This window comes from Ochotona curzoniae, unplaced genomic scaffold (genome assembly GCF_017591425.1).
Source record: "Ochotona curzoniae isolate NIBS_2020 unplaced genomic scaffold, NIBS_Ocur_1.0 scaffold_1852, whole genome shotgun sequence".
Taxonomy (NCBI): domain Eukaryota; kingdom Metazoa; phylum Chordata; class Mammalia; order Lagomorpha; family Ochotonidae; genus Ochotona; species Ochotona curzoniae.
In genome coordinates, this window is record NW_024467087.1 from 37071906 (window position 1) to 37084719 (window position 12814).

At 39.6% G+C, this 12814-nt stretch overlaps 1 pseudogene; it reads right to left on the bottom strand.

Moving 5' to 3' along the window:
* Positions 1-7702: 7702 nt before the first annotated feature.
* LOC121169608 lies at positions 7703-7876 on the bottom strand (annotated as a pseudogene).
* Between the last annotated feature and the right edge of the window lie 4938 nt (positions 7877-12814).

The window sequence follows — 12814 nt, forward strand, 5'->3', positions numbered from 1 at the left end:
TTTTTCCTGGGGAGAATGTTTGCTAGTCAGATTGAATGATAGGGTTTTGAGATTTTTTTTCAAGGCAGCCAAATGGCAACTCTGTAGGGGGTTGAACTTTCCAGCCTGGCCAGAATGCCCAGAGCCCAAGGTGGTGGGATTAGTGTAACCTCAGGTTTACATGGAGGGTGAAGTGTGAGAATTGACATGTGGAGAGGAAGCTGGAGTGAGTAGTATGCCACCATTAATCTGATTGGAGTAGTATATTGTGTCAACAGTTACTGAAAGCCTATGAAGTCTTATTTTTTTTTTTACAAGTAGTCCATGTAGGAGTCTGAGAGGGTGGTGGGAGGAGGAGGGTCCAATTTAGTTGCAGGAGGTCAGCAGGACTGCAGGAGGAGTAATCACTGGCTGAGGTGGTGCAGGCCTGGGGTCCAAGGCCTGGGTGGTGGCCAGACAGACAACAGAGGAATTAGGAGGGTGGAGGAGTAGTCAGAGGTGTTGGAGAAGTTTCCGTTTTCTAAGGAGCTGGCAGTGGAACAGGTGAGGTTAATTGATGCAGGCACAGAATTTGGGGACAAGGAATTTGGGTGGCTAGGAGGACTGCGCAGCCTCTGGATAGAAAGTGAGTTGAGAGGGCCAGTGAAGTGGGGAGCTGACAGCACGGATCTTGCGGGCTTAGGGTAAGGAGGACCTGAGTAACGGAACAAGAGGAGCATAAGGTGGATCTCAAAAAGGCTGTACAGGCGGCACTTTAAACCACTTGCTGTTGCTGCAACAGCAATTGTCCAAATCTGTGAGGACATTAAAATCACGCGTACTCTCCACCAGCTACTTTGAATCATTTTGTAAGGGGTACTGTGGCTAAGCCACCATGGACTAAGAGATGTCTTTGGCATAAGTCCTGGCCTAGCCCCCAGTTTTTAGTTATCCAATAGACACCCTAAGGGAGTCTGGTGATCATAGGCTTGTGACTTAGTGTTGTCCATCCTGTCCTAATCAGCTGCCTCATGACTAGTTCAGTATGAGGAAGGTGTCCCTTCCTTGGAGTCCAAGCTAGGAGGGAACCTGTTTCCCTAGTGATGAGGGTGAGTCAGTGAAAGGGACATTTCCCATATCACTGAAGACCCTAGAGACAGATGACCAGTGTGAGGGGGATGTCTCCCGCCTGGCAAGAGGTCCAAGAATTGGAGGACCGGCCTGCGCATGACTCAGAGGTCTGGAATGAAGCAGAGATGACTTTCAAGACAGCAGGGACTAGGTGGAGGGACTTACCTCCTCACATCTGTTGTTCTGTGGCAGGCAGAGGTCCCAGGAGGTCAGCTGTTTGGAGGGAGGTTGAAGGGGAGGCCTTGGCCCCAAAATGGGGGCAACCTGGCAACCCTGTGTGGATTTTGGCATCAAAATGTTAGATTTGCTGATCACCCATGAAAAGAAAATACCAGCCAACTGTAAAAAAAAAAAAAAGATGTAGAGAGCTTTTATTTGAAATCTGCCCTCAGGCCTTTACCCCCACACAGTGGGGAGGAGGAGAAGGGAGAAAGAGCTGAGGAATTGCAAGGGAACAAAGGCAGGCAGAGGGACGCACAGGAGGGTTTTATACACCTTCCAACATGGAAGATGGCACAGGATCTGTTAAAATCTTAATTGTGTAGGGAATGTCAGCCGAGGCTCACATTGGCTGGCTGGGGCCCTGCTAGTTTGATGATGGGTCTGGCTTCTGTGGCCCTTTCCAGTTCTCAGCCGAAGCCAGAGTGATGTGTTGGGTCTTAAATAAACCCAGCCCCGCTCCTGCACCTGTGGCAGCCATCACAGATACTACTTCCTCAACAAAGAGACAATGATGCAACATTAGTATGAACAGTATAAAAAACTTACAGAAAAGATGCGTTACCTTTTAATTTTACTTTGGTGTGAGGTTTATGAAGTATTCTTATACAGAGTCAGTTGTTCTTACGAGAAATCCAGAAAACAGTAAAAAGAATCCTATGCCAATGGGAGTCTGCGAAGACTAGTAGGAAGTCATGATGCTTACTCGCATCTACCTTCCCAGAACAGCAGATGCAACTGGGAGAAAGCTCTCAAGTCTTCTCTTATCCCTGAGTAGGGAAGGAGAATAATGGAATATAGACACAACAATGAAATCTATAAAATTTATTATTTATTCCTTTTCATTTCCAATGGAATGAGAAGGAGAGACACAGAAAGAGAGGGACCTTTCATCCACTGATTGGCTTCCCAACTACTCCCAACAACTAGGTCTTGGCCAGGCTGAAACAAGCAACCACAAATTCTTTCTTGGTCTCTTCATGTGGGTTACAGGAGTCAACTACGTGTTCTATCACCTGCTGCCTCCCAGGTGCATTAAGAGGGACTGGAATCAGGAGTGCAGTAGAACACATAACTCGGCACTCTGATATGGAATGCAGATGTCCCAAGTAACATGTTGACCTCTACATCAAATGGAGTGTGAATTTCTGGGTTACCTAAAGCCAAGCGTTGACATCAGTGTGCAGTATCACGAACAGACACTAGATGGAGCAAAAGTACCATTTAATAGCTATATCAACGGCGAGCCTGCAATACCAAATATAGATACCAGAGGATGCTACATAATTTAAATCAGCAGGATGCTTTAATTAAGAGGCCCAGACAGGGTAGATTCCTAGAAAACCTCTTGAGAGGTCTTCAGGTCTCTAGCCAGACTGGCTTGATAAAATCTTTCCTGTAAGAAGTAAAACTCCAAAGACTGGGTGGGGTGGATGATTTTTTTGAATGCTAAAGGGCCAAACGAAGATAACAAGTTATACAAACAAGTAGGAAATGTGACCTGTCAAAAAATAAAGTATGGACATTGTGGAGCAGCAAGGTGAGCTTCTGCCTGCAACGTCAGCATCACATATTGGAGCGTTGTTTACAAGCCCAGGTCATCCAGCTTCCTGTTGAAGTGTGTAGCGCTTGGTCCAAGTACTTGGACCCATGAGATATTTGTGGGGGATCAGAAAGGAGTTTTTGCTTCCTGGCATTGTTCAGACCTAGCCCTGATTTTTGTAGCCATTTGGGTAATGAACCAACAAATAGATCTCTTTCAGTCTCTGACTCTTTCTCTCTATCAAGTAAATAACCAGTTTTTTTTTTTTTTTTGTAAAAAAGTTTAAAAAGAGAGAGAACAGATTAATATCCAGAAACAAATCCTGGCAAAATAGACATATATAGATTACAAGACAAAAAAAAAGCCAGAATAGTCAGCATAAAGATACTCAATGTGATTTAAGAGAGCATAAAATCGACAACTAAGCAAAATCAGGGAAATGGCCCATGAACAAAATGCAAACATTAGTAAAGAGAGAGAAACTGATGAGGAGGCAAGCCTGTGTTCCCGAGCTGAAGGGTCTATAATAATAATCCTGATTAAAAAAAAACAAAAACAAAAACAGGGCCCGGCGCGGTGGTGCAAGTGGTTAAGGTCTTCACCTTGCACGCCCAGGATCCCATATGGGCGCCGGTTCTAATCCCGGCAGCCCCACTTCCCTTCCAGCTCCCTGCCTGTGGCCTGGGAAAGCAGTTGAGGACAGCCCAAAGCTTTGGGACCCTGCACCCGCGTGGGAGACCCGGAAGAGGCTCCTGGCTTCGGATCGGCATAGCATCGGCCGTTGCGCTCACTTGGGGAGTGAATCATCGGACGGAAGAGCTTCCTTTCTGTCTCTCCTCTCTGTATATCCGCCTTTCCAATGAAAAAATAATAAAAATAAATCTTTTTTAAAAACAAAAACAGGGCCCGGCGCGGTGGCGCAAGTGGTTAAAGGTCCTCGCCTAGCACGCCCGGGAGCCCATATGGGCGCCGGTTCTAATCCCGGCAGCCCTGCTTCCCTTCCAGCTCCCTGCCTGTGGCCTGGGAAAGCAGTCGAGGACGGCCCAAAGCTTTGGGAACCTGCACCCGCGTGGGAGACCCGGAAGAGGCTCCTGGCTTCGGATCGGCATAGTATCGGCCCGTTGCGCTCACTTGGGGAGTGAATCATCGGACGGAAGATCTTCCTCTCTGTCTCTCCTCTCTGTATATCCGCCCTTCCAATGAAAAAATAATAAAAATAAATCTTTAAAAACAAAAACAAAAACAAAAAAACTATTACCAGAATCCAGTTGTAGTCTTAACCAGCGAGAAGAATCATTGGGCTTCAGTACAGGACATTTGAAATTATCCAAGCACAGGAGCAAAAAGAAAAGAAAAAATAATTAAAAGTAAACAGAGACTAAGGAAGAGCTGGTGGAACACCATGAAGCATAGCAACATATGCATCACGAGACTACTAGCAAGAGAAGCTATTTGATAAACTAGTAGCTGTGGACTCCCCACCTCTAAAGAGAGAAAATGTACAAATTCAAGAAGCTCAAATGGATTCAACTAAGGGAAATGTAATGAGACCTGCACCAAGATACAACACGATTGAAATGTCAAAAGTTGCAGAAAATCTTAAAAGCAGCCAGAAAAACAGTTAAATAAAGTAAGCTCCTACTAGATTATCAGCAGATTTCTCATCAGAAACCTTGTAGAATAAAACGGAGTGGAATGTTACAATCAAAGTGTCCAAAGGAAAATGATTGCTATGTTACTGTATCTGACAAGACCATCCTTCAAACGTGAACTTGAACTTAAGACTTTTCCCAGTTAAAGCTGATAGAGTTAATCATACTAGACCTGCCCTTTGAGAATGCTGAAAGCAGTGTCTGTTAAGTTGAAGCAAAAAGATAAAAACGGACAGAAAATAATATGAAAATAGAAAACTCTAGGATAAAAGTTAACTTACAGAGACATGTATGATTCTGTAGAATGGCAATGTGTGTAAAATACTATTCCAAATGTGGTCTCCAGTTTATAAAACAACAACAAAAAAAGTAACTATAGATTAATGTGTACACAATTTAAGACATAAGTTATGGGGCTGGTATTGTGGTGTAGTAAGTTAAGCCACTGCCTGCACTGGCAAAATCCTACAAGGGCTTTGGCTCACTTAAGCCACTGCCTGTGATGCCAACATCCCATATGGGTTATGGCTCATGGACTGTTTTTTTTTTTGTTTTGTTTTTTGTTTTCCTATTTCTGAACCAGTTCCCTGCTAATGTGTTTGGGAAAGCAGTGGAAGATGGCCCCATTGCTTGGAACCCTCCAACCCACATGGAAAACCTGGATGAAGCTCCCAGTTCCTGGATTCAGCTTGGCCCAACCCCGGCTGTTGTGGACATTTAGTAAGTGAACCAGTGGATGAAAGATCCTTCTCTCTTTCAAATACATTTTTTAAAAAGATTTATTTTTTTTAATGGAAAAGTCAGATTCACACAGAGGAGAGACAGAGAGAAAGACACTCCCCATGTGGCTGCAGTGGCCGGAGCTGAGGTGATCAGAAGCCAGGAGCCGGAAGCTTCCTCCAGATCTCCCACCTGTGTGCAAGGTTTTAAAACCTTAAGCCATTCTCCCCTGCTTTCCCAGGCCATAAGCAGGGAGCCAGAAGGGAAGAGGAACAGCTGAGATATTAACTGGTGCCCATATGGGATCCCTGTGTATGCAAGGCAAGGACTCGAGCTACTAGGCTACAGCACCAGGCCCCCAAATAAAATCTTAAAAATTAGGAAGTAATGCTCATCATCATTAATGTAAAGTGAGAGTGGGACAGAAAGGTAGAGTATATAATTGAAATTAAGTAGTTACCAATTTAAAATACTTGTAATTTACTGTGGTGTGTATGTCGTTTGTCCCCTCTGAAACTCACATTGAAATTGGATTGCCATTGTAGCTTTACTAGATGATGTGATAATCAGGAGAGATTATTAGTGCCTTTCTTGCAGGGCTGGGTTAGTTTTTATGAGACTTGATTGTTACAACGCCAATCCAGACCCTCTTGCGTCCTCTCTCCTGCACGGGCCTGTGAGCCTTTGCGCTTTCCCATCATGTTATGATACTCATGGATTCGAGGATTTGCAGTCTGAGCACCGATCTATAAATAAACCCAGTCAAGGCAATAGACACATCAACCACCTCCAAAATTTTCCATAGGCTTCTCTGCTTTGTTTGTGGTAAGCATGGTTAACATAGGAGCTACCCTCTTAACAAATGTTTGAATGTGAAATGCAGTATTGTTACCTATAGGACACTATGTTGTACACACCGACTTACTCAACTTGTCTAACTGAAGTTTTATACCCACTGAACAACAGCTTCCTATTTTCCCCTTTACTAATCCCTAGCAACTATAATTCTATGTTCTGCCTCCTTAGTGAGACTATTTTAGATACCTCATCTAAGTGCAATCATGCAGTATTTGTTCATGTGACTAGCTGATTTCACTTATTGTAGTGTCTTCTAGGTTCATCCATGTGGTTACAGTGTCAGAATTTACTTCTCTTCTGTGGTTGAACAATATGTCATTGTATGTATAAGCCACATTTTCTTTAGCTATTCATTTATCAATGGGCATTTAGGTAATTTCATGTATTGGCTATTGTGAATAATGCTGCAATGAGCAAGGACCGATGTAACTTTGAGGTTCTGATCTCAGGCCTGTAGCATGTATACCCAGAAGCAGAATTGATTACATAACTGCAGAAAAAGTAAAAGACATCCTAAGATTCATAAGAAAGCTCTGGAAACGGTTGGTTAAAACAATCTTCAAAAGAACAAAACAGAAGCTCTTATACTTTCTGAATCAAGACAAACTATAAAACAACAGTGATCAAAATAGTGCGGTGCTGATATAAGACAAATCTATATACTGATAGAACAGAACAGAAACCCTTTCATTTATGGATAAATAATTTTGAAAAGTCTGCCATGACTTCAAGGTGCTGGAAAGCTAATCATCCACAGACAAAAGAGTGCATTGGGGCTTCACCTGACACTTTATAGAAAAAATAACTCAAAATGGTTTATAGACCTGAAGAAAGACCCAAGTCTGTAAAACTACTACAAGATGACTGGAGAAAAGCATCAGGAATTGGGCCTGGTAATGATTTCTTAACACCAAAGACACAGGCAAAAAAAAAAAAAAAAAATTGACAAGCAGGAACCTTCAAACTTAAAATCCCTGCACATCCCCCAGGAAATGATAATCTAAACCAAATGAAAAACAACCCATAAAACAACAGAAGTTATTTGCCACTTATACATCTGATAAGTGCTTAATATTCAGAGTTCCTGAAACTCAACAACAATCACAAAATAATCCAATTTGCAAATGATCAAGGGAATAGAATGGGCGGTTCTCCAAGCAGAAATGCAAATGGCCCCCAAGTATGTGAAAATATGCTCAATGTTAAGACTCACAAGAGAATTGCAAACCAAAACCTAGTGAGATATTACCTCACACCCCACAGGGTAGCCACTCTCCAAGCAGAAGTAAGTATTATTAAGGACAATGAGAGTTGTGACACTGCTGAATTGTTGTTGGCAATGCAAAATGGTGAGACTACTATGAAAAACAGTATGGAGATTCCTAAAACTTTTTCAAAACAGAATCACCATATGACCTGGAGAGCCTACCTCTGAGTATGAATACAAAGATATTCAAAACAGGACTTCAAAGAGATATTTGCACACTAATGTTCACTGCACCATTATTCACAGTAGTCAGGAGGTAGAAGAAGCTCACATGTCCGTTGACAGATGAGTGGGGTTAAATGTAAGTTACACACAATGGAATGTACGCAGCATGAAGGAAATCTTGTTGCATGCTGCAGCATGAATGATCCTCAGACTTTATGCTAAGTGAGATCAGTCAGTCACACAAGGACAACTACTACATGATTACACTTATATGAAGAATCTAAGTAGATAAAATATTCAACACAGAAAGCAGAAAGGCTGTTGTTACTACACTTGATCTTAACCAAAAGGCTGAGAAGCGATGCAGAAAGGCTGTTGTTAAGGGCTGGATGAAGAAATAATTAATATTTAATGAGTATAAAGTTTAAATTCCACAAAATGAAAAATTTTAGAGATTGAATACATACCCGTGTCACTATACTTATTTTTTTAAAAGATTTAACTTTATTGGAAAGGCAGATTCACATAAAGAAAGAGAGGCAGAAAAATCTGTTTGCTGATTCACTTCCCAAATGGCCGCAATAGCCAGAGCTGAGCTGATCTGAAGCCAGAAGCCAGGCATCTCCTCCAGATCTCGCATGCAGGTGTAGGGTCCCAGGTTCTTGTGGCTTCCTCGACTGCTTTCCCAGGCCATATGCAGGGAGCTGGATGGGAAGTGGGGCAACCATGGCATGAATCGGTGCCAATATGACATCCTGGCATTTCCAAGTGGAGGATCAGCCAGTTTAGCTGTCGTTGCTGGGCCCGTGATGATATTTATAATATGTGCACTTAAAATGTTTAAGGTAATAAGCTTAGAGAAATTCTTCTAAAGAGAAAAGAAACAGTAAAGAAAAATTATAACTTTAAGAAAGGAATAATAATTTGTGTTTAAAAAAGGAATAAATATAATAGAACATCCTTTTCCTCCTGTTTTAAATTGATTATTGAAGCAAAATTATGCCTTATGGTAACATCTAATGTGTTGGTTAATGTATATGGAAAAAATACTCAGGAAAATTTATTCAAAATGTTTGGAGGATGAAGAGACCTAAGTAGAAATAAATTTTCTACAATTCACTTAAATGTTAAAAGTTTAATACCAGCACTCTGTGGTAAGTAAACAGCATGTATATTTCTCAATACCTAGATCAGCCACTTCAGAACCTGTACAAAGAGGTACCATCATTGCGGCATAGTGAGTTAAGCCACCACCTGTAATGCCAGCATCCTTTATGGTTGCCAGAGAGGAGGAGAGAGAGAGAGAGGGAGAGAAGCATATCTTCCGATGTGCTCGTTCACTCCCCAAATGCTGCTGTAGCTAGAGCTCAGCTACTATTAAGCCAGGAACCAGGAACTTCTTCCAAGTCTCTCGTGTGGGACATGGGACTAAGGGCTTTAGCCATCCTCTATTGCTTTCCCAGGCGATAAACAGAGAGTGGGACAGCCGGAGTTGAACCAGCACCCATATTGGATGCTGGTGCCTCAGGTTCAGGCTTAGCATGCTATGCCACAGTGCTGGCTCCAAATCACATTTGCTTTATGCTTTCATCAGTTGATGGACATCTGGGTTGATTACATATCTTAGCTATTGTGAGTTGAGCTGATAGAACTAAGGAGTCCAGATAACTTTTTTTAAAGTTCATACTCTTTAATTCAGTTATTTCATTTTGAGAAAATTTCAAATCATGAATATGAGAAATAATTATACAGAAATTGCACATCACAAAAAACCAGAGCATATGATTACCATCTATATTTCTTTTTTCTTTTTTTAAAAATTTAACTTCCTTTAAAATTATTATCATCATTCTATGATACAGTTCCATAGACCCTGGGATTTCCTCTGCCCCCTTGCCCTCCCCACTGAATTCCTCTATATTATTACTATAGCATAACTCTTCATATACAGTTACATATTCATCATTACGGGCATGGACGATGGTAGAGAGTCCAGCATCCCATTGCCAAGATACAACTAATAGTTTCATTAGCAGTCCAACTTTGATCTGGAGTTAGAGATGCACACTGCACTGCATTCTCATATCTGGACATGATAGTCTCCATTACACAGTCACCACACATCCCTCTTAAATGAAAAGCCACAATACAAAATCAACAACAGGAAGAAAAAGAGAAATTTGCAGCATCATGAATTTCTCAAGAGGTTTTGACAATTCAACAGTCCTGGATTGCTGGTGATCCTGAATCAACTGGCTGCTATAGTCCACCTTAGTGTCTCTGTCTGCCCAGATCTTCACTGCAAATGATTGGCTGGTAGTTGATCAATTTGTTCTGTTCTCCATCCTCTGCCATGGTATCAGGTGTCCTCTGGAGGCTCCAATGTACTGCCATATCCTCCATGTACTTTTGGATATGCGGTGCTCTGTTCTGTCTGAGCCATTGAGGAGGCCCAGCTCTGACACATCCACTCCCACAGTCAGCCCATAGAACCTGCAATTCTTTTGTTATCAATGTTCATCAGGGATGTACATTGGTACATAGTTCTCTTTCTTTGCTGTATCTTTTTTCTGATTTTGGAATTAAGATGTTGTTGATGTTATAGAAGAAGTTTTCGAAGATTCCCTCCTTAATAAATTCACTATACGTATACCAATATGACAGTATTTTAAAAAGATTGTGGAAACTGAAAGTAAAAGATAAATTTATTTTGGTACATACAAGTTTTCTAGGCATGTGATTCTTCTTTGTTTATAACTTATGTTATTTATATAAAGTGAACAAATTTCACATATTTCACAATTTCAGATTTGGGAGCATAGTGATACCTCCCACCCTTCCCTTCCTGCCTGTATTCTCTACTCACCTTCCTCCACTCTTCTTCTTCTTTGTTTTTTTTTTTTCAAAATTTTACAATGGTATACTTACATTTCACTTTACAATCACAGGCTCATTACATTTCATTAGGTAAAGATTTTAACACATAGCAAGCAGAAAAAAAAAAACCCTAGTATTCTTCAAGATTATAGACCAACACTGTAAATAATAATCAAATGTATAAATGTCAATTTTGCTCATATAGGGTAAAGTTCATGCACACACATGTCTTTAGGTTTTGGGCACAAACGAAACAAAACAAAACAAACAAACAAAAACACCCTTATCCTTTGCCCCCATTTTTCATGAATTTTTAAAAGTTCTCTTATATAGGTAGGTTGCAAGTAACGTATTGGAATTTATATACACACATATATAATTTATAGTATATAATTATATAGTAGTTATCATAGCAATTTTATATAATTATATACTACAAAATAAGCATGTGTGTGTAATTCAAATAATCCAGAGAAATCAGAAGAAATGGAAATGATCAGAAAGAGACAAGGTTATTATCTGATCATGAAACTGTCAATTCACAAGGAAGTCGTAGGAGCATGTAAACCAGACAATAATATTGAAATATATGCTGACCAATCACTGCTAGAATTATGACACAGCAGATTTGTAATTTAAAAGATTTAAAATAATTTAAATCAGGCACAATATGCTTCATGACCATAAGGGAATCAAATAAAATCAGTAGCAAATGTATAATACTCAGCACTGTAAAATTAAATCATTTCTAAATAATTCATGGATCAAAGAAGAACTTGTAAGAAAACCAGGAAACTATTTTGAATTGAATTAAAATTAAAGTTTCATATATCAAAATATGTATTTGTACTTAAATCAGTGCTGTGAGGAAAACATAGTATTGAATGTACATATTATAAAGGAAGAAAAGTCTCAAAGCAGAAATCTAAGCTTTCACATTAAGAAACTGGCAAACAAGAGCAAAATAAGCCCAAAGCAAACAAAATGAAGGATATAATAAGGCAGAAAGGCGAAATAAATGATAAACACAGAAAGCAATAGATAAATCAAAGAAACTAAACTGGTTCTTTGAATTAGATTAACAAACTCAATAAACTGGTGCCATATTAACAAAGAAAAATGGAAGACACAAATTGCCAGGATCAGGGATGAAAGAATAAATATCGCTACAGAGCCTCATATATTAAAAGAATAACAATAAGAATTCTGTGAGCAACACTGTGCATGTACATTTTGAAACTTAGAAGTAATAGAGAGCCACAAACTACCCCAAATCACTCAAGACAAAATGAATAACTTGAAATTCAGGAAATTGAATTCTCAGTTGAAAACATTCCAAGAGAAAAAATCGCCTGGCCCAGAAGCTTTCACTGGCTAATTCTACCAAACATTTAGGGAAGGAATAACACTAATTACATACAATTTCTTCCAGAAAATAAAAGAGGAAGAAACAAATCGCAACTCCTTTTTAAATTTCTGTTTCTGAATTGTTAAAGTACTGATATGTGGAAATGATTGATTTTTGCATATTAATGTTGTCCCCTATAATCTTTGTAAATTAAATTATTATGTCTGGGAGTTTTTAAAATAAGTACCTTGGGACTGTCTATGTAGATAATCATGTCATTGAATATAGGTACTCTTATTTCTTCCTTTCTAATCTGTGGGTCTACTTTTATTGATTTGGCATAAATGTTAATAAAGCATTTGGTCTTTGACTACTACTCTAAGTATTGTAATAAGATGCTAATTTGCTATATTTTGTTTCATATTTTACCTTCAAACACTGAAGCATTTGTAAAGAGATAATTAATAAAATTATCTGATACTAAGATTGGATAGACAGTACAATAAGAGGAAGCTGTGGACCAACATCTTCCATGAACACAGACATAGGAATTCTGATAGTAACAAATTCTATTCATGTACATACAAAGCTAATAATAACTAATAATACACCATGATAATATGGAATTTATATTGGAAATGTAAGACCAAGTCAATAATCAACGTAATCCATTATACTGCAGGATGAGAAGGAAAAACTGCATGATCACATCAAGTGACGTAGAAAAAATTTCATTAAATTCAACATACTTTAATGATAAAAGGTGCCAGAAAAATAAGGTGTAATAGGCTGTGAGGGCTGTTGCCATAATGCAATTTTGAAGGTTGGGAGGCTTAATTAATAGATCTGTTTTCTCATAGTTCTGCCATTTGGGAGTTCAAGATTAAGGTGACAGTAGGATTGCTTCCTCCTAAGAGTTATCTCCTTTTCTTGTGGATGGCCTCTCCTTTGCTGAGTCTTCACATGACCTTTTCTCAGTGAGCTTACATCTTTGGTGTCTCTTCCAAGGACATCTGTCATATTGGATTGGAGCCCTACTCTTATGACTTCATTTAATTACCTCTGTAAAGCACCTA